This window comes from Mandrillus leucophaeus, unplaced genomic scaffold (assembly GCF_000951045.1).
Source record: "Mandrillus leucophaeus isolate KB7577 unplaced genomic scaffold, Mleu.le_1.0 Scaffold943, whole genome shotgun sequence".
NCBI lineage: Eukaryota > Metazoa > Chordata > Mammalia > Primates > Cercopithecidae > Mandrillus > Mandrillus leucophaeus.
The window spans coordinates 988,536-1,009,179 of record NW_012110286.1 but is presented as its reverse complement, the minus strand read 5'-3'; the positions used below and the strand labels follow the sequence as shown (position 1 = coordinate 1,009,179).

At 37.4% G+C, this 20,644-nt stretch overlaps 1 protein-coding gene across 5 annotated transcripts in view; it reads left to right on the top strand.

Annotated features, from left to right (window-relative positions):
• Nucleotides 1–20,644, top strand: part of IL15 (interleukin 15) — a 98,783-nt gene that overhangs the window by 46,444 nt on the left and 31,695 nt on the right. For 2 of the 5 annotated variants that reach the window (XR_001004944.1, XM_011970322.1), the window contains exon 3: nucleotides 8,947–8,966. The exons of 2 other annotated variants lie outside the window; for them this stretch is intronic. The gene's annotated coding sequence lies outside the window, so the exon portion shown is untranslated. Of the gene's footprint in view, nucleotides 1–6,545; nucleotides 6,611–8,946; nucleotides 8,967–20,644 lie in introns of those variants that run through there. One more of the 5 variants, XR_001004945.1, reaches the window with a different exon arrangement.

Sequence of the window (20,644 nt, the reverse complement as noted above, 5' to 3'; positions counted from 1 at the left end):
CTTCTCTTCCTAGAAGGGAGGACATTATGAGCAACATGCACATAGAGAATGATTTTTCTGGTAATAAAGTTTGGAAAACAGCAACCAAAACAACAAAACTATTCATGTCGTCATTCAGTACATAGAGAACAAAGAGTTAGCAATGATGCTTTAATGCAGGGGAAAACAGCTGTTTGTCTGTTTTTCTTTTGGTTTTATTTTCTTTTTACATTGCCATCCTGTCAGTACGTGGCTTCATAAAGCTGTAGGATTCTGATAGGGAAACTACCGATTCCATGTGCTTTGGAAGCCAATGCACTGATTATCTAGCTTGATAGCAGTATTTTATTATAGCTGGAGGGAAAGTGTGACTCTGTTTGTGAGAGGCAAGAAGGCAAATGCCACCAATACCATGTCCAGAAGTGAGCTATCCCCTGTGTTTTATGCGCTTCATTCTACTGAATGAATATTGTATCACTGTTTTCATTTTTTTGTTTGAGTATCAGAGACTTTTCCAATGGTTCTGTTTCTGTCGAACTCTTGATGGAAAGCCCTGTTGTAAAGCTTCCTTCATGGAGATGGCTTTATGACTTGGCTATAAAGTTCCATAAAATTTGATCAGAAATTGTCTTTATGGGTTGCCATCCTGTGTGCTATTAAAAGCTCAGAACCTGGGTGTTAGTTTTCACTCAGAGCTGCGCTTGCCTTTTATATTTGGCAAGTGCAGCTCTGAGTTAAAACAAACACTTTCCTTCATTTTATCACTTTCTTCCTACAGAACATCTCTCCCACAAGCCTCCCTTTTGGGGCTCACTAGTCTTGTTCAACCCATCTTTACTGTACACTAGAACCAAGTTCTTTGGGTGTTTTCCTAGGATATTTGCAACATCAAGGTCAAAATGTTCTTTATGTTCAACAATTCACCTCTTTCATTACCCTAGGTATAGCTCCTAAGAAGTACTTCACACCAAGGAGTCCTCAATAAATATTAATTATACATTTTTGAGAGATTTGTATTGCAATGAACATGCTTCAGTGCCAGTTCTTCCTTATTAAAACTTCTTGTTCTCCACTTATATCTTGTGGCCATGTCATCCTGGCTTTGTATCCTTACCTGCTGACATCTATATATTCAGCCCAGCCAGTATGCATTTATATTCTCTCTGTAGTTCTGAGACTTATTAATGGTCCTCTTTTACCTTAATTGAATACAGTCTGAGAGAGTGCCTGTCTTCCATTATTGTACATTTTTCTTCTCACAGAACATCTTTTGATTCTTGCTCTGATCTCTTATATGAGATGCACTGTGAAACACAATTTCTTTCCTTCTTTTTTCTTTTCTTATGAGTTGGTATGTTTAATTAACCTGTGTAAAAAAAAAAAAAAAGAAAGAAAGAAAGAGATGACTTTTTTTTTTAAAAGGGTAATAGAAGTCATAGTAATCTTTTGCTTTGCCTGAAAACAGCTTTCTCGGTGTCCAAAGGGATTCTAAACTATACATGTATTTCTTCACATGCATTATTAATTTAAAAATAAATAAATAAGAGGGTAAGTGGCAGTCCAGACAGCCTGCTTCACTGTGTCTTGATGCTTCATGGTAGCACAGGTGCTAGAATGCTATGAGTGGGAAAACAATTTCTTTCATCTTCTTTTCTGATAAGGTTGTTTGCGTGATGTAAATATTCAGTTCTAGCATGATAATGGGTACCTGAGGGAATTTAAAGTGAAATAACAGGATTGTTAACAAATTTTCATTCCCATATAATTTATGTTTCATATGTTTCTACTGGAAAACTGAGAAAACATTTTTTCCCGAAGGCAATTATTTTGCAAGGCCTTTTTACCCTATTATAAGACTGTCTTTCTTTTCCATTAATAACCCACAGTATCTCTTCAGATACTCAAGTCAAGTCGTTAATTGGCTTGACTAAGTGGTTGTTGGTGCAGAAAGTTTATTCTCTCCGTTGGTTGTATATAACTCATAGACATTAAATGACCCACTTTGTTGTTCCTAAGGCAAAGAATCATTATTTTCTTTTGGCAGTATACTGTGGACTTTTAATTCACAAACTTATAGCTCAGGTTGAAGTAATTTCTGCTGGCAAGTGATGTTTCTAAACAATTGTTTAATGTTTTTGATTAGAAGTAAACATTAGATGCAACTTTTGAACTAGTATACTCTACTATAGAGATTAATGTAAGCTTTTGTTTTTGTAGTGTACCTGTCTCCCTTAAAAAATTGTTTATTCTAAACTGTGATCTTTTTTCTAAACATTTGTTTAGAGTTAACAAGATACGTATCACCATTAAATTTACATATAAATGATTAATACATAAATATTCAGCTTTGTTCTCTGCATAAATATCTCCCTCTCCTTAAATTAAAATTTGTAATTGTTGAAAGAAAATTTGAATACTAGGAAAATTTTACTTAATTATGTCTAACTGTGAATTTTATTTGCTGAGTGGGAAATAGTGATAATTGAATCTCATAAATAACTTTACCTAGAGTTACATAAACCATTTGACCAAAATTATTTAAAAAATAAAGTACTAGCTAGAATATATCTGTCAGAAAGTCACTACAACTTACCTCTGCATGTCCATAACACACATAAGTAATATATATAGTCATATTTAAAAATGTGTCAACTCTGTAAGAACGGAGACTTTTTTCTCTTTTGTTCTTTCAGTGGCACGTGCACACGTGTACATACATGTGTACACAGACACACACAATGGAAAGCCAACATTGGCACCTTCTCTGGGGAGTTGGGGAACGATGAGAGACAATGTGGTATAATAAAAACAATAGGGACTGGGTGTGGTGGCTCACGCCTGTAATCCCAACACTTTGGGAGGCTGAGGCAGGCATATCACGAGGTCAAGAGATTGAGACCATCATGGCCAACGTGGTGAAACCCTGTTTCTACTAAAAATACAAAAATTAGCCTGGCGTGGTGGCGTGTGCCTGTATTCCCAGCTACTCATGAGGCTAAGGCAGGAGAATCGCTTGAACCCGGGAGGCAGCGGTTGCAGTGAGCCGAGATCATGCCACTGCACTCCAGCCTGGTGACAGAGCGAGACTCCATCTCAAAAACAAAAGCAAACAAACAAAAAACAACAGACCAAGTGTGGTGGCTCATGCTGTAATCCTAGCACTTTGAGAGGGCAGGGTGGGTGGATTGCCTGAGTTCAGGAGTTCAAGACCAGCCTGGGCAACACGGTGAAACCCTGTCTCTACTAAAATACAAAAAATCAGCCTGGCATTGCAGCGTGTGCCTGTAGTCCCAGCTCCTCGGAAGGCTGAGGCAGGAGAATTGCTTGACCCCGGGAGGCGGGGGTTGCAGTGAGCCAAGATCAGGCCACTGCATTCCAGCCTGAGTGACAGAGCGAGATTCCGTCTCTGGAAAAAAAAAAAAAAAGAAAGACAGAAAAAAAACCAATAGTGGACAGTGTCTCCTCTTGGTTGTTGTAGTAACTGCACTGTGGGAACCTGGAACAAGTCATTTAAGAACTTTTAGCTCACTTTTATCTTGTCCATATACTAGGAAAACATTCTCAAGTGTAATTTCACATTATTATTAGAATAACAGTTATTTGAAGATGGAGAAGATGATATTAAAGATACAGAAAAGAGCTCTAGGTTGGAGAGAGAGCAGTACAGATGTTCTGGGGGAAAATGGCATTGCTCACATCTACTGTTATCTATAGCAAGGATTCTAAAGGGATTTATAACCCAAACATACTGCAAATGGATTTGCAGAGAGATTAATGACTAGCGTTAGTAGACAGACTGAAATGTAGACACAATATGAATACTTGATACATAGCAGGGTTTTCTTCCCCAAAAATACACTTATAGAAGCAACAGTAAGAAAGAGTGCTACAGTGCAGGTGAAAGGCCCTGTTGGGGATATGTGTTGGAGAAGCTGGGAGATGTCATGCTATGACCTCAACTAATTATGACCCAGCCTGTACCCAGACAGCTAAAAATTAACACAGAAGTTTAGCATGTAATCAACTACAAATTCTTCAGTACTCAATAGTCTTTTTTTTCTGTTAAAGGAATCACCAGTGATGACCAGGAATTGTAAACGGATTTATTCAAGTAGAAGGGCCATTTATCAGATTAGGCTCTTAGTTTATCTAACGGGTAAATGACTGTTCTGAGTTTTCATACTAGCTGATGTTAAAAAGTAATGTGTACATTTTTTTTTTCTCTTCAGTTATGCATTTAATTACCGACTAATCCCTGTCAAGTATAATTATTAGGCAGCATCACTGTCTAAGAATCTAAAGTGATATCCCATTGCCGAGCAAATAATCTCAGATTCCTCAGACTGGCTTTGAAGGACGCATGCAATCTGGCTTCAAGCTGCCTGTCCACATGTATTTCCTTTGACTTCCTTCAATACTTTTCATTCAGTGGCACCTCTTAGGTTTTCTCATACTTGCTATTATTATCTATGCTAGGCCTATATTAGCTTGGAATATCCTCCTTCTTTCTATTCAAACTTTATCCACTCTTCAAAACTGACCTCAATTACCACCCATTCCAAGACCTTCTCCATTTGCAGCAGCGTTTATTCAGTATTATTATTCATTTTTTCATATATTCACAATAACTCAACAAATATTTATTGAGTGACTTCTATGTTACAGATGCTGTCCTCACCTAAACATGAATTTTTATTTCATGGAGAGTCATAACCAAGTAGTATACTGAGTTTGTGGTTTAATATTTATTGTATCTCCTCTATAAAACTGAGCCTACAGTGGCAGTCATTATGTCTTTTTCTTTTCGTTAACAAAGAGGTCATGAAATAGTGTAAGACAAAACCAAGTAGTGAATTATAAGGCTGATTTGTATTTCCTCTCGGCTACTACTTAGTCATTGGATAATTCAAATCAATGGACATTTATTAAACTTCTATAATGTACATTGCAATGTTATACACTATAGGAGATATACAGACAATCACTTAATAGAGTCAGTATTCCAAAAGAGAGAGCCTCTATTTGAGGTCCTAAGACCCCCATAGAGAATTCTATGTTTTAACTTCAGAGGATTTTATCTAAAGTTTGGATATGTGCTTATATTCATTTTTCTGAGGAGCGGGCACATAGTTTTTAGATATTAAAGACGTAATTGATAGGCCGGGCGCAGTGGCTCAAGCCTGTAATCCCAGCACTTTGGGAGGCCGAGACGGGCGGATCACAAGGTCAGGAGATCGAGACCATCCTGGCTAACACGGTGAAACCCCGTCTCTACTAAAAAATACAAAAAACTAGCCGGGCGAGGTGGCGGGCGCCTGTAGTCCCAGCTACACGGGAGGCTGAGGCAGGAGAATGGCTTGAGCCTGGGAGGTTGAGGTTGCAGTGAGCTGAGATCCGGCCACTGCACTCCAGCCTGGGCGACAGAGCGAGACTCCGTCTCAAAAAAAAAAAAAAAAAAAAAAAAGATGTAATTGATAATTTTTTTAAAAAGGTTGAAGAGCTCATGATCTCAGTATGTATGAAATAAGTGCACACTAAAGAACAAGAGTCATAAAAGAGCAACAAAGCCTAAACCGCGTTTAGAGAAACGTAAACTGATATCTGACTATGGTCATTTAAGGAAAAACTTCTTGAAAGAGATGACTTTTGGAATAAATGCAGTGCATTTTTTGACCTAAGCTCCCTCACGGAAAAAAAGGATAGATTATAAAATCTCTGCTATTTTTCCCAGATATAAATTTATTTCTTGATTCAATCACCAAATGCTCTTCAGAATGCCAATGACATCATAGGCACTCAGAAAACATCTGTTACTTGGTAAATCTGAAATTAAACTTTAAAAATTTATAGCCCCAAATATATCTATTATGTTGAGTTGAAATTTTAGAATATTATTGCATTAGCTTCCTAATGTTCCATGAATGAATAGATTTATCAGATGTTTATATACCATTAATCACAATCTTCCACTTGGCAGATCAGAATGTTTAATTCATTATTTCTCCTTCATTTCTTCATAACATTAAAAAAACTTTGTATTTTGTTATTCTTACTGTTACAGCCATTGGGGTCTCCTCATTAGTCTTTATGATTTGGAGGGGCAGGAACTCTCTTAGACCTGTTTGATATTATTTAGAACCTAGCACATCCCCCTAATCAAAAAGGGACACAGTAGGCTGTGCCTGTAATCCCAGCACTCTGGGAGGTCGAGGTGGGCAGATCACGAGATCAGGAGTTTGAGACCCGTCTGGTCAACATGGCAAAACCCTGTCTCTACTGAAAATACAAAAATTAGCCAGGCATGGTGGTGGGCACCTGTAATCCCAGCTACTCAGGAGACTGAGGCAGGAGAATCGCTTGAACCCAGTAGGCAGCAATGGCAGTGAGCTGAGATCGTGCCATTGCACTCCAGCCTGGGCAACAGAGCAAGAGTTCATCTCAAAAAAATAAAAATTAAAAAATAAATAAAAGGTGGCGGAGGGGCACAGTAAATATTTAATCATAAATGAAAGGCTGCATATCAAGGTGCATCAAAATAATAAATTTCCTATTTCATTATCGCCCAGAATTTGAAGAGCATGAGCCCAGGAGTGAGACCACATGTTCAAATCCTGGCACTGCCTGGTCCTCTGTGAGTCACCTTTGACACGTTCCTTAAATTTGTCACTCAGCTTTCTTGTCTGTGAAGTGCAGTAATGACAGTGCCTACCTCATAGGGTCATTGTGAGCATCAAATTTAGCGCTTGGCAAAGTGCCTAACACATCATAGGCAAGAGAGAATCCAAGTTTGTAGGGCCTTAAGCTTTTACAGTGTCTGAGCTCTCTTTAAGAAAATAAATTTCAATCTATGAATTCAAAATTAGTTAATTAGAACATTTTAAAGGTATCTCTTTGGAGTGGGAAATTATAGGCAGCAAAGGTCTGAAAAATACCCCAGTTATCATCAAGTATTATTGTTACTAGTAATTTCCTGACTCATTATAATACTTTATTTCCTATACATTTTAAGATGCATACACTCAGATTTACTTTTTCAAATAATTATTTTAAATAATTTCTATAAAGAGAATAGAAAGAAAATTCATTCTTTAGCAAAATGGATTGTTATTTATTTATTTTTTATTGTTACTGGTTTAGGAAGTATTCATTTACTTAATTCATAATGTATTACTGGAAATGCCACATTCTGACTTCCTCCATGGCTTTTTGGCCAGTAAGTTCTTGTTTGGAAGGAAGCCTCAGAGAAGTTCAGGTTATGGGTCTCACTTGGCATGGTCTCAGACAGGCCAGTGCCTTGGCAGCGGCTCCATCCTGGCAGCCTTCTCTTGACTCCCCATCTTCATCCTTGTGAGCAGGGCAGGTCTTTCTGTGAGAGATGAGGGGAGGAAGTAGAAAGTAGCCAAGAGCCTGGGAGACAGTGGTCACAAAGCTTTGCATTTACATTATTAGAGTCACTAAGTTAAGGTCCAGAATCTCCCTGAAGTCCATTGGGGTTAGGTTGTCATTGAAGTGTAGATACATTGAAGGAAATGCTGGCAGCCTGCCTCCTGATAGCATCTGCTGCAAACCCAGGATGATTTTTAGGAAGTAGAAGGTGAGGACCACGCTAGGACCACTCTCCACACCTCCACTACAGGCCTGAGGCTATTACTTCCTCACTATAGAAAATGCAGGTGAGGAGCTCTGAAGCCTCAACTCCATTAATTCCCTAGTAAATCTTCTGACTCTTAAGTGCTCAGTAAATTAGCACTCACCCAAATGATTTTACTGTTTCATTGGTAAATTATTTTTCATTAAAACCCTAGGAATTTTGCAATGAATGCCTTTTTAAATTCTATTTTATTTTTTAAAAAACTTAGCATTAATTGTGTCTCTCCACTTTATTCCAAACAGGACAGAATTCTAAATAACCCAGCCTTTTACTAAAGTGAATTTGAAATGAGTTGTGATAGAGCAAATTTGTTTAATATCTCATGATCATGTTAAGATCTAATCATATTGAGAAAAAAAATGCCGTATTCATTTCATTCTTAAATATAATTTGTAGTGGACACCGTTCTGTGTCCATAGATCCTTTCAGAGATAAAGAATTTGTTATCCCAGTTGTTGGGAGTGCTGCTTGCTACTTGTTAAGATGACAGTTCTCTCCAGGACAAACTCTTTTTGTGCAAGATCACAGTCACTCCCTAAGGGCAGCTAACACCCAGTGTTTCTTTGACAGGAATGGGGTAGGGTTGTTTACAAAGGCCCTGGTCTAGTTCACCCAACCTGGCGTAATTCTGAAGGATCATCCTAGCTTCAGAGCTCCACAAGGTCTGGCTAGTGACAGAATAGTGACTTTACTTCTCCTCCCTCTGACCGATTTACCTATCCTCCCTTCCCTGACACGTAGTGACCCTGAAAACATTTTCCAGTATACCTTGTGTACGTAAATCATTCTCAGAGTCTCATTCTTAGAGACCACTACCTGAAGCATTTTCACAATTTTTAAGAGGCATAATGTGTTAAATAATAGCTTCTCTGGGGACAAAGGTGGAGATCACTTTAAAAATGTGATCCAATTCCAGAAACGTTCAAGTTGAAAAAAATCTTCTTACATTCAAGAAAGTGTGCTATCAGAGTATACAGGAGTGCTATAATTGTTTGCTGTATGTTAGCTGTGACCAATAACCTAAAGCAATGAGAAGCCTTTCACTGAAGCCATTTTCTATAGAAAGGTTAAAGATTATTGTTCTTTCCTTTTCCCACTGCAGTTTTCTCTTTATATGCTCTCTTGGCTTGATCTCTTTTGAACTCATGGTTTTTGACCATTGCAGTACATCTCTAGTTCTGCCATCTCCTGAGCTTCCGATTTACATATTCATCTGTCTGCCAGAGCCCTTTTGTTGATATCCCACCAGCCTCCCAAACTTAACATGTCCAACATTGAGTTAACTTTCCCTCAGATCAGTCCTGTCTTGTTTACAGTTTCAATTAGTGGCCCCACTACCCTGACATTTCAAATAATAAAACCTATTAATCATCCTAGATTCTTTCTTCTCCCTTATCCTGCATATCCAGACAGTCAACAAGACCTGCTAATTTTCCTATGAAGTATTATTCCAATCAGCTTCCTCTTTGCAATTCCTATTGCTACTTTCTCGGTTTAGGTTCTTATGAGGACTACTACAATAATAATTGACTTGTTTTCCTACCCTAAGCCTGGCTTCCTTTAAGCCCTCTGCATAGTGGTCCAGATGCTCTACATCAAATACAAATTTGATCATGCCATTACATTCATGAACACAATGAACAGCAACTTCTCCTGTCAAGAAAGGCTCTCTATGACATACTCCTATTTTTTTCATTTTCCATATTACCACCACTCCCTTTGTCCAACTTTATGTGCTAGTAAAATTGAACTTCTTGGAGTCTACTGGTGTGCTTCATATTTCATGCCTCTGTGCCGTTGCCCATTATTTCCACTCTTCCAGGAAAGCACTTTTCTTCTTTATTAGATTAACTAACTTTAATCATTCTTTAAGATGATTTATTTTTATCATCTCTAGGATGTTTCTTGCATCTAAAAATCCTATAATACTGTATTAATCCATTTTCTTACTGCTACAAAGATACTACCTGAGACTGGGTAATTTATAAACTTAAGAGGTTTAATTGACTTGCAGTTCTGTGTGACTGGAGAGGCCTCGGGAAACTTACAATTATTGTGGAAGGTGAAGGGGAAGCAGACACCTTCTTCACAAAGTGGCAGGAGAGAGAGAGCATGCAGGAGAAACTGCCAATTTTAAACCATCAGATCTCATGAGAATTCCATCACTATCATGAGAACAGCATGGAAGAAATGGCCCCTATGATCCAATCACCTCATACCAGGTTCCTCCCTCAACATGTGGGATTCAAGACGAGATTTGGGTGGGGACACAGAGCCAAACATTATCATTCTTCCCCTGGCACTGCCCAAATCTCATGTCCTTTTCCATTTTGAAACCAATCACACGTTCCCAACAGTCCCCCAATGTCTGAACTCATTCTGGCATTAGCCCAAAAGTCCAAGTCCAAAGTCTCATCTGAGACAAGATAAGTCCGTTCTGCCTATGAGCCTGTAAAATCAAAAACAAATAAGTTATTTCCAAGATAAAATGGGGGTTCAGGCCTTGGGTAAATATTCCCATTCCAAATGGGAGAAACTGGACAAAACAAACGGGCCACAGGCTCCATGCAAGTCTAAAATCCAACAGGGCAATCATTAACTCTTAAAGCTGCAAAATGATCTCCTTTGACTCCATGTCTCATATCCCTGGCAGGCTAATGCAAAGGGTGGGTTCCCAAGGCGTTGGGCATCCCTACCTCTGTGGCTCTGCAGCATACAGTCCCTTTAGTTGCTTTCATGGGCTGGCATTCAGCGCCTGTGGATTTTCCAGGATCATGTTGCAAGCTGTCAGTGGATCTATCTTTCTGGGGTCTGGATGTCAGTGGCTTTCTTCACATAGCTTCACTAGGCAGTGCCTCAGTGGGGACTCTGTGTGGGGGCTCCAACTCCACAATTCCACTCCACACTGCTCCAGCAGAGGTTCTCCAGGGGCTTTGCCCCTGTAGCAGACTTCTTCCTGGATATCTAGGCATTTCCATACATCCTCTAAAATCTAGGCAGATGCTCCCAAAGCTCAACTCTCATCTTCTGTGCACCTGCAGGCTCAACACCACATGGAAACCATCAAGGCTTGGGACTTGCACCCTTTAAAGCATGGCCCAAGCTGTGACTTGGTCCCTTTTAGCCCCAGTTGGAGCTGGAGTGGCTGGAACACAGGGTGCCATGTCCTGAGGCTGCACAAATGAGCTGGGCCCTGGGCCTGGCCCACAAAATTGTTTTATTTTCCTAGGCCTCCAGGACTTAATGGGAGCAGCTGCCTTGAAGATCTCTGAAATGCCCTGGAGACATTTTCCCCGTTGTCTTGGCAATTAACTTTTGGATCTTTATTACTTAGGCAAATTTCTTCAGGCTTGAATTTCTCCACAGAAAGTAGGTTTTTCTTCTCTACCAAATGGTCAGGCTGCAGATTTTCCAAACTTTTATGCTTTGTTTCCCCTTTAAACATAAGTTCAATTCAAACTATCTCTTTGAGAGCACATAAAAACACGTACAGGAAAAGCCAGGTCACCTTTTGAATGCTTTGCTGTTTAGAAATTTCTTCTGCCAGATACCCTTAATCAACTCTCAAGTTCAGAGTTCCACAGATCTTTAGGTCAGGGGAAAAATGCCACCAGCTTCTTTGCTAAAGCATAGCAAAAGTGACCTTAACTCCAGTTTCCAACAAGTTCCTCACCTCCATCTGAGACCACCTCAGCCTGGACTTCGTTGTCCATATCACTATCAGTATTTTGGTCAAAATTATACAAGTCTCTAAGAAGTTCCAAACTTTTCCACATCTGCCTGTCTTCTGAGCCTCCAAACTGTTCCAACGTCTGCCCGTTACCAGTTCAAAAGTCACTTCCATATTTTCAGATTATCTTTGTATCAGTACCCCACTCTGCCAATTCTCTGTATTACTCCATTTTCACACTTCTATAAAGATACTACTTGAGCACCACTGCACTCCAGCCTCAGCCAGGGCAACAGAGCAAGACTCCAACACCCCCCGCCCCCGGCCAAAAAAAAAAAAAAAAGAAAAGAAAGATACTACCTGAGACTGGGTAGTTTATAAACAAGAGGTTTAACTGACTCACGGTTCTACATGGCTGGAGAGTCCTCAGGAAACTTACAATCATGGCAGAAGGCGAAGGGGAAGCAGGCACCTTCTTCACAAGGCGGCAATAGAGACAATGCAGGAGAAACTGCCACTTTTAAACCATCAAATCTTGTGAGAGCTCACTCAGTATCCTGAGAATAGCATGGGGAAAATTGCCTTCATGGTCCAATCACCACCTACTGGATCCCTCCCTCGACACACAGGGATTACAGTTTGAGATGAGATTTGGGTGGGAACGCAGAGCCAAATCATATCAAATACTATAACAAAAGTATGTGTTGATTTTCTATAAATTCCTAAAGGACAGGAACCATGCTCATTCACTTTTGTAACCATAGTGCCTGACACATAGGGGATACTCAGTAAATGTCTGCTGAACAGATCTGAATAGTTAACAGTAATAGGTCCCTAGATCTCTTTGCACTTACTGACTTATTTCTTATTTGGTATATTATCAATTTTTCCATGATTGTTTCTTTAAAAATTAATGCATTTATGATTTATTTATACAGTAAATATTTATTGAGTGGCAATCATATGAAAGATACTTCTAGACAGTGGGAAAACAAGAATAAATTAGTATTAAATGATTTAGATACATATTTATTGGATAAAGAAGACAATTTCATTAGTCATTTGAAACAAAAAAATTAGTGAGCACATACTGTGTTCCAGGCACTATTCTGGAAGGAAGAAAATTCTGGGAAGAGAGGAAGGAGGTAGCACATATAGATTATTTTTAAGAGTTTTCTTACTGTACTGAAGACAGAAAGCTTAGGCAGTAGTTGGAGGAATTGGTGAGGTCAAGAGTCTTTCTATATGAGGGAAATAATTATATATAGGTATGCCTGATATAAATGATCCAGCAGTGTCAGCAAAACTGGTGATGTGGGAGACAGTGGGTTCAATTAATGGAACAATGGTGTTGAGAAAGTTTAAAAAGTCAAGTATTTACTGCACCAATGGATGGTTTTATCTTAGGTAGTGGCACAGTTTATCTATAGTTGTAAAGGGAAAACAGAGCAGATGGACACAGATACAAGGAGATGGAAGACGTGGAAGTCCTCTGGTGAGTCCTGTTTTCTAGGTGAAATAAGCAAGTGATCATCTACCTGTGAACATGGAGAGTACTGGTTTAAGGAAAAAAGAGAAACAGAGCAACAGTCACCTGAGAAAATTACTAGACTATTAAATGTAATAAAATAGCTGGGCATTATTAAGGGTGGGTTCTCTTGAGGTTAGAGATCACAAACTGAAAGTGAGCTTCACCATTCAATATATGGTATTTCTCTAGGCACAGTCTGATGTAGGGGTGAGGTCACAGTAGGCAGAGAGGTGAACTTAACCAGGTCAGATACTTTATCAAGTAATTTCAATGAAGGAAAAAAGAGGCAGTGTTGTTGAATCTGGTTGCAATGGAGGTGGTACATGCTTATATTTAAGATCATGGAAGGCCTGCAACAGAAAGAATTGGGGAAGCCCAGGGCTCAATTCTCAGACCCTCTTCATCCTCCTTCCTTTGCTAGATGATCTCATCCAGCCTTGAGGCCCTGCAAATCATCAATAAGCAGGTCTATTCCAAATTTATATCTCCAGCCTGGACCTCTATCCTGAAACACAGCCCTCTTCTCAACATCTTGAAAAAATTGGTCATCTAAGAGGCATGAAACTTTCAAAAAACTCTAGACTTTTCCCACAGACCTGGTACTTCCACGGTTTCACCCATCTTAATAGATGGCAGCCCTGCTCTATTGGTATCTCAAGCCAAAACCTTTGGAGCCATCCTTGAGGCTTCCATTTCAAATGTGATGTCCAATTCATCAGCAAATCCTATACCATCAGAATATACACCTCTCTCCGTGTCCATTGCTATTTATTTTGGATTACTGTAGCACCTTCCCATTTGTCTCCCTGTGCCCATGCTTGTCCACACAAAAACTTCCTCAATATGGTAGCCCTGGTGTGCCTTTTAAAATTTAACACAATTTACATTCTCCTCACACTCAACATGCTTCAAATTGGTTTCCCAATTGAATCCCAGCTTCTTACCTGATGGCATACCTCCTGCCAGCCTAGCTAATTTTAACTTTATACTCTTTGCCCAACTTCTCCCAATCCTTCTAAGCCTCTTCTCATCCCTAGTCTCTCTTCTGCTCTGCTTCTATGATACCTTTTTTTTTTTTTTTTTTTTTTAAGATTCCACATATGAGTGAGATTATGTAGTACTTGTCTTTCTGTGTGTGGCTTATTTCACTTAACACGATGTCCTACAAGTTCACATGTTCTCATAAAAGACAACACTTCATTCTTTTTATGACTGAATAGTATTCCATTGTGAATATATACCACATTATATTTATCCATTCATTTGTTGTTGGATACTTAAGGTTGTTTCCACATTTTGGGTTTTGGAAATAGTGCTGCAATAAACATGGGACTTCAGATATCTCTTTGATATATTTATTTGTTTTTCTTTGCATGTATACCCATTAGTTGGATTGCTGGATCCAATGGTAGTTCTGTTTTCAATTGTTTGAGGAACCGCTATACTGTTTTCTGTAATGGTTGTGCTAGTTAACAATCTAACCAACAATGCATAAGCTGTGGCCTCTCTTCACATCCTCACTAACACTTGTTTTGTCTTTTTGATAATTCGAGATTTTTGTCCATTTTTCAAGTTCTATTGTTTCTTCAAAGTTGAGTTGTTTAAATTCACTGTATATTCAGGATATATACACTATATATTCAGATGGATAGTTTGCAAATATTAATATTTTCTCCTATTCTGTATGTTATCTCTTCACTCTGTTAATAGTTTCCTTTGCTGTTCAAAAACTTTTTAATTTGATATAATCTCATTTTTCTATTTTTGCTGCTTATGATTTTGAAGTTATTTAAAAATTATCTTTGCCAAGCCAAATGTCATGAAACATTTCCCCTATATTTTCTTCTAGTAGCTTTGCCATTTTAGGCTTTACATTTAAGTATTCAATTCATTTTGATTTGACTTTTGCATATAGTCTAATTTTCTGCATGTGATGATGCAATATTCCAGCAAAATTTATCTAAAGACTGTCTTTTACCCAATATATATTCTTGGCACCCTTGTTGAATGTCCACTGTAGGTGTGTGAACTTATTTCTGGGTTTTCTTTACTGTTCAACTGGTCTATGTGTCTGTTTTTTATGCCAGTATCATGCTGTTTTGGTGACAAGAACTTCATAGCATATTTCAGGTAATATGATGCCTCCTACATTATTCTTTTGCTCTGAATTTTTTGGCTATTTGGGGTGTTTAGTAGTTCCACATGAATTTTAGGATTTCTTTTATATTTATGTGAAAAACGTCATTAGTATTTTGATAGGTATTCCATTAAATCTGTAGATTGCTGTGGGTAGTGTGGTCATTTTAACAATATGAATTATTCTACTTCATGAACACTGGATAGCTTTCCATTTTTTTCAACGTCTTCACATTCATTCAGAAAAGGTTTATAGTTCTTAGTGTATGGAATTTTATTACTTTTCATTTTTATTTAAATAGAGTTTAGGTAACTGTGGTTTTTGGTTACAATGATAAGTTCATTAGTGGTGATTTCTGAGATTTTAGTGTACCCATTACTCGAGTAGCATACACTGTACCCAATATGTAGTCTTTTATTCCTCACTCTCCTCCCAACCTTTCTCCCTGAGTCCTCAAAGTTGATTATATAATTTTTATGCTTTTATGTCCTCATAGCTTCGCTCTCATTTACAAGTGAGAATATATAACATTTGGTTTTCCATTCTTGAGTTAGGTCACTTAAACAATAATGGCCTCCAGCTCCATCCAAGTTGTTGCAAAATACATTATTTCATTTGTTTTTATGGTTGAGTAGTATTCCATGCTGTATATATATGAGATTTTTTTAATCCACTCGATTGATGGGCATTTAGGTTGGTGCCATATCTTTGCAACTGTGAATTGTGCTGCTATAAACATGCGTGTACATGTGTTTTTTAAATATAATGACTTATTTTCCTTTGGGCAGATACCAAGTAGTGGGATTGCTGGATCCAGTGGTAGTTCTACTTTTAGTTCTTTAAGGAGTCACTGTACCTGCTTTCCATAGTGGTTGTACTAGCTTACATTCCCACCAGCAATGTAAAAGTGTTCCTTTTCACCACATCCACACCAGCATCTATTGTTTTTTGACCTTTTAATTATGGCCATTCTTGCAGGAGTAAGGTGGTATCTCATTGTGGTTTTAATTTACATTTCCCTGACGATTAGTGATATTGAGATTTTTTTCATGTTTGTTGGCCATTTGTATATCTTCTTTTGAGAATTATTTATTTATGTCCTTTGCGCACTTTTTGATGTGATTATTTGTTTTTTTCTTGCTGATTTATTTGAGGTCCTTGTACATTATGGATATTAGTCTTTTGTCAGTACATAGTTTGCAAATATTTTCTCTCAATTTGTGAGGTGTGCATTTACTCTGCTGATTATTTCTCTTGCTGTGCAGAAACTTTTTAATGAGGTTCCATTTATTTATTTTTGTTTCTGTTGCATTTGCTTTTGGGGTCTTAGTCATAAATTCTTTGCCTAAGCCAATGTCTAGAGGAGTTTTCCCAATGTTATCTTCTAGAATTTTTATGGTTTCAGCTCTTAGATTTAACTCTTTGATCCATCTTGAGTTGATTTTTGTATAAGGTGAGAGACGAGGATCCAGTTTCATCCTTCTATATGTAGTTTGCCAGTTTTCCCAGCACTATTTATTGAGTAGGATGTTCTTTCCTCAGTTTATGTTTTTGTATACTTTGACAAAGATCAGATTGCTTTAACTATCTGGCTTTATTTCTGGGTTCTCTATTCTGTTCCATTGATCTACATGCCTATTTTCATACCAGTACTATGCTGTTTTGGTAACTATATCCTTGAAGTGTAATTTGAAGTCAGATAATGTGATGCCTCCAGATTTGTTCTTTTTGCTTAGTCTTGCTTTCGCTATGTGGGTTCCTTTTTGGTTCCATATGAATTTTAGGATTGTTTTTTCTAGTTCTGTGAAGAATGATGATGGTATTTTGATGGGAATTGCATTGAATGACCAGATTGCTTTTGGCAATACGGTCACTTTCACAATATTGATTCTACCCATCCATGAGAATGGGACCTGTTTCCATTTGTTTGTATCATCTATGATTTCTTTCAGCAGTGTTTTGTAGTTTTTCTTGTAGAGAGGTCTTTCGCCTCCTTAGTTAGGTATATTCCTTTATTTCTTTTTTTTCAGCTATTATAAAAAGGGATTGAATGACAGTTCAATCAATTTCTACTTTACCGATATGGACGCCCTTTATTTCTTTCTCTTGTCTGATTGCTCTGGTCAGGACTTCCAGTACTACGTTGAATAGAAATGGTGAAAGTGAGCAAGTGAGCGTCCTTGTCTTGTTCCAATTCTCAGGGGGAATGCTCTCAACTCTTGCCCATTCAGTACTATATTGCCTGTGGGTTTGTCATATATGGCTTTTATTACTTTGAAGTAAGTCCCTTTTATGCCTATTTTGTTGAGGGTTTTAATTATAAAAGGATGCTGGATTATATCAAATGCTTTTTCTGTGTCTATTGAGATGATCATATGGTTTTTGTTTTCAATTATGTTTATATGATGTATCATATTTATTGACTTGCATGTGTTAAACTGTCCCTGCAACCCTGGTATGAAACTCACTCGATCATGATGTATTATCTTTTTGATATGCTGTTCAATTTGGTTAGCTAGTATTTTATTAAGGATTTTTGCATCTGTGTTCATCAGGGATATTGGCCTGCAGTTTTCTTTTTTTGTTTTGTTCTTTCTGGTTTTGGTATTAGGGTGATACTGGCTTTACAGAATGATTGAGGGAGGATTCTCTCTTTATCTTTTGGAATAGTTTTAGTAGGATTGGTACCAATTCTTCTTTGAATGTCTGATAGAATTCAGCTGTGAATCCACCTGGTCCCAGACTTTTTTTTTGTTGGCAACTTTTTTATTAGTGATTCAACCTGGCTGCTTGTTATTGGTCTGCTCAGGGTTTCTATTTCGCCCTGATTTAATCTAGGAGGGTTGTATATTTTCAGGAATTTATCTATTTCCTGTAGGTTTTCTTGTTTGTATGCATAAAGTCGTTGATAGTGGCCCTGAATGATCTTTTGTATTTCTGTGGTTTGGGTTGTAAAATATCTTGTTTCATTTCTAATTGAGCTTAATTTGATCTTCTCTCTTCTTGCTTAATCATACCAATGGTCTCTCCATTCTGTTTATTTTTTCAAAGAACCAGCTTTTTGTTTCATTTATCTTTTGTATTTTTTGTTGTTGTTGTTGTTGTTGTTGTTTCATTTTCATTTAGTTCTGCTCTGATCTTTGTTATTTTTCTTTTCTTCCGCTATGTTTGGGTTTAGTTTGTTCCTGTCTCTTAAATTCCTTGAGGTGTGATATTAGGTTGTTTATTTGTGCTTTTTCACTTTTTCGTGTAGGCATTTAATGCTATTAACTTTCTTCTTAACACTGCTTTTGCTGTATCCCAGAGGTTTTGATAAGTTGTGCCACTATTATAATTCTTTTCAAAGGATTTTAAAATTTCCATCTTGATTTCATTGTTAAGCCAAAAATCATTCAAGAGCAGATTATTTAATTTCCATGTATTTATAAAGTCTCAAGGGTTCCTTTTGGAGTTGATTTCCAGTTTTATTCTACTGTGGTTTGAGAAGATATTTGATATGATTTTGATTTTCTTAAATTTAATGAGAATTGTTTTGTGGTTTATCATATGGTCTATCTTGTAGAATGCTCCATGTGCTGATGAGAAGAATGTATGTTCTATAGTTGTTAGGAAGAATTTTCTGTAAATATCTGTTAAGTCTATTTGTTCTATGATATAGTTTAAGTCTATTATACTTTGTTGACTTTCTAACTTCATGATCTATCTGGTGCTGTCAGAGGAGTATTAAAGTGCCCCACTATTATTATGTTGTTGTATAACTCATTTCTGAGGTCTAGTAGCTATTGTTTTATAAATTTGGGAGCTCTAGTGTTAGGTGCATATAAATTTAGGATTCTAATATCTTTCTGTTGGACTAATCTTTTATCATTATATAATGTCCTTCTTTGTCTTGTTTTACTGTTGTTGCTTTAAAGTCTGTTTTGTCTGATGTAAAAATAACTACTCTTGTTTTGTGTTTCCACTTGCATGGAATATCTTTTTCTACCTCTTTCCCTTAAGTTTATTTGAGTCCTTATGTGTTAGCTGCATCTCTTGAAGACAGCAGATATTTGGTTATTGGCTCTTTTATCCATTCTGCTATTCTTTATCTTTTAGGTGGAGCATTTAGGCCATTTACATTCAACATTAATATTGAGATGTGAAGTAGTGTTCTATTCATCATGTTAGTTGTTTCCTAGATACTTTGATTTTATTGTGTTATTGTTTTATATACTCTATGAGAATTATTTATTTATTTTGAGATGGAGTTTCCCCCTTGTCATCCAGGTTGAGGTGCAATGGTGCGTTCTTGGTTCACTGCAATCCCCACCTCCCAGGTTCGGGCGATTCTCCTGCCTCAGTCTCCTGAGTTGCTGGGATTACAAGCACCCACCAACATGCCTGGCTAATTTTTGCATTTTTAGTAGAGATACGGTGTCACCATGTTGGCCAGGCTGGTCTCAAGCGCCTGACCTCCAGGTGATTCACCTGCCTCAACCTCCCAAAGTTCTGGGATTACAGGAGTGAGCCACTGTGCCTGGCTGAGATTTATTCTTTAAGGAGGTTATATTGAACTTTTGTTTCAAGATTTAGAACTTCTTTTAGGATTTCTTGTAGTGCTGGGTTGGTAGGGGCAAATTCCCTTGGTGTTTGTTTGTCTGAAAAATACTTGCCCTCTCCTTCATTTATGAAACTTAGTTTTGCTGGATAAAAAGAGTCTTAGCTGACAATTATTTTGTTTAAGGAGGTTTAAATATAGGGCCCCAATCCCTTCTGGCTTGCAAGGCTTCTGATGATTTATCTGCTGTTAATCTGATAGGTTTGACTTTATAGGTTGTCTGATGCTTTTTTCTCACAGTTCTTAAGATCCTTTCCTTTGTCTTGACTTTAAATAGCTTGATGATGATGTGCCTCAGTGACAATCTTTGTGCAATTAATTTTCCAGGAGTTTTTAAAGCTTTTTATATTTGGATGTCTAGATCTCTAACAAGGTCAGGGAAGTTTTCCTCAATTATTCCCTCACATAAGTTTTTCAAACTTTTAGACTTCTGTTCTCCATCTGGAACACTAATTATTCTTATGTTTGGCCATTTTACATAATCCCCATATTTCTTGGAGACTGTGTTCATTAAAGAAAAATTGTTTTTGTCTTTGTCTGATTGATTTATTTGAAAGCCTTGTCTTTGAGCTCTGAAATTCATTCTTCTACTTGTGCTACTTCTACTTGTTCTAGTCTATTGTTGAACCTTTCCACTGCATTTTGTATTTCCATAGCATGTCTTTCATTTCCAGAAGTTCTGATTTTTTTATGTAATATCTATTTCTCTAGAAAAATGTTCATCCATATTCTGGATTATTTTTTAAATTTCTTTAAGTTGCTTTTTGCCTTCTCTGGTTTCTCCTTGAGTAGCTGAATAGTCAACCTTCTGAATTCTTTATCTGGCATTTCAGAGATTTCTTCTTGGTTTTGATCCATTGCTGGGGAGCTAATGTGATCTTTTGGGGGTGTTATAGAACCTTTTTTCTCATATTACCAGAATTACTTTTCTAGTTCCTTCTCATTTGGGTAGACTATTTCTTCAAATTTTTCTTGAATTTAGTTTTGATGGGATTGAGTTTTTTAAATATATTTTTTCCCTCTTGAGGATCTGACTTAAGATCCTTTTTTATACTTTATTTTTATATATAAAAATTTAT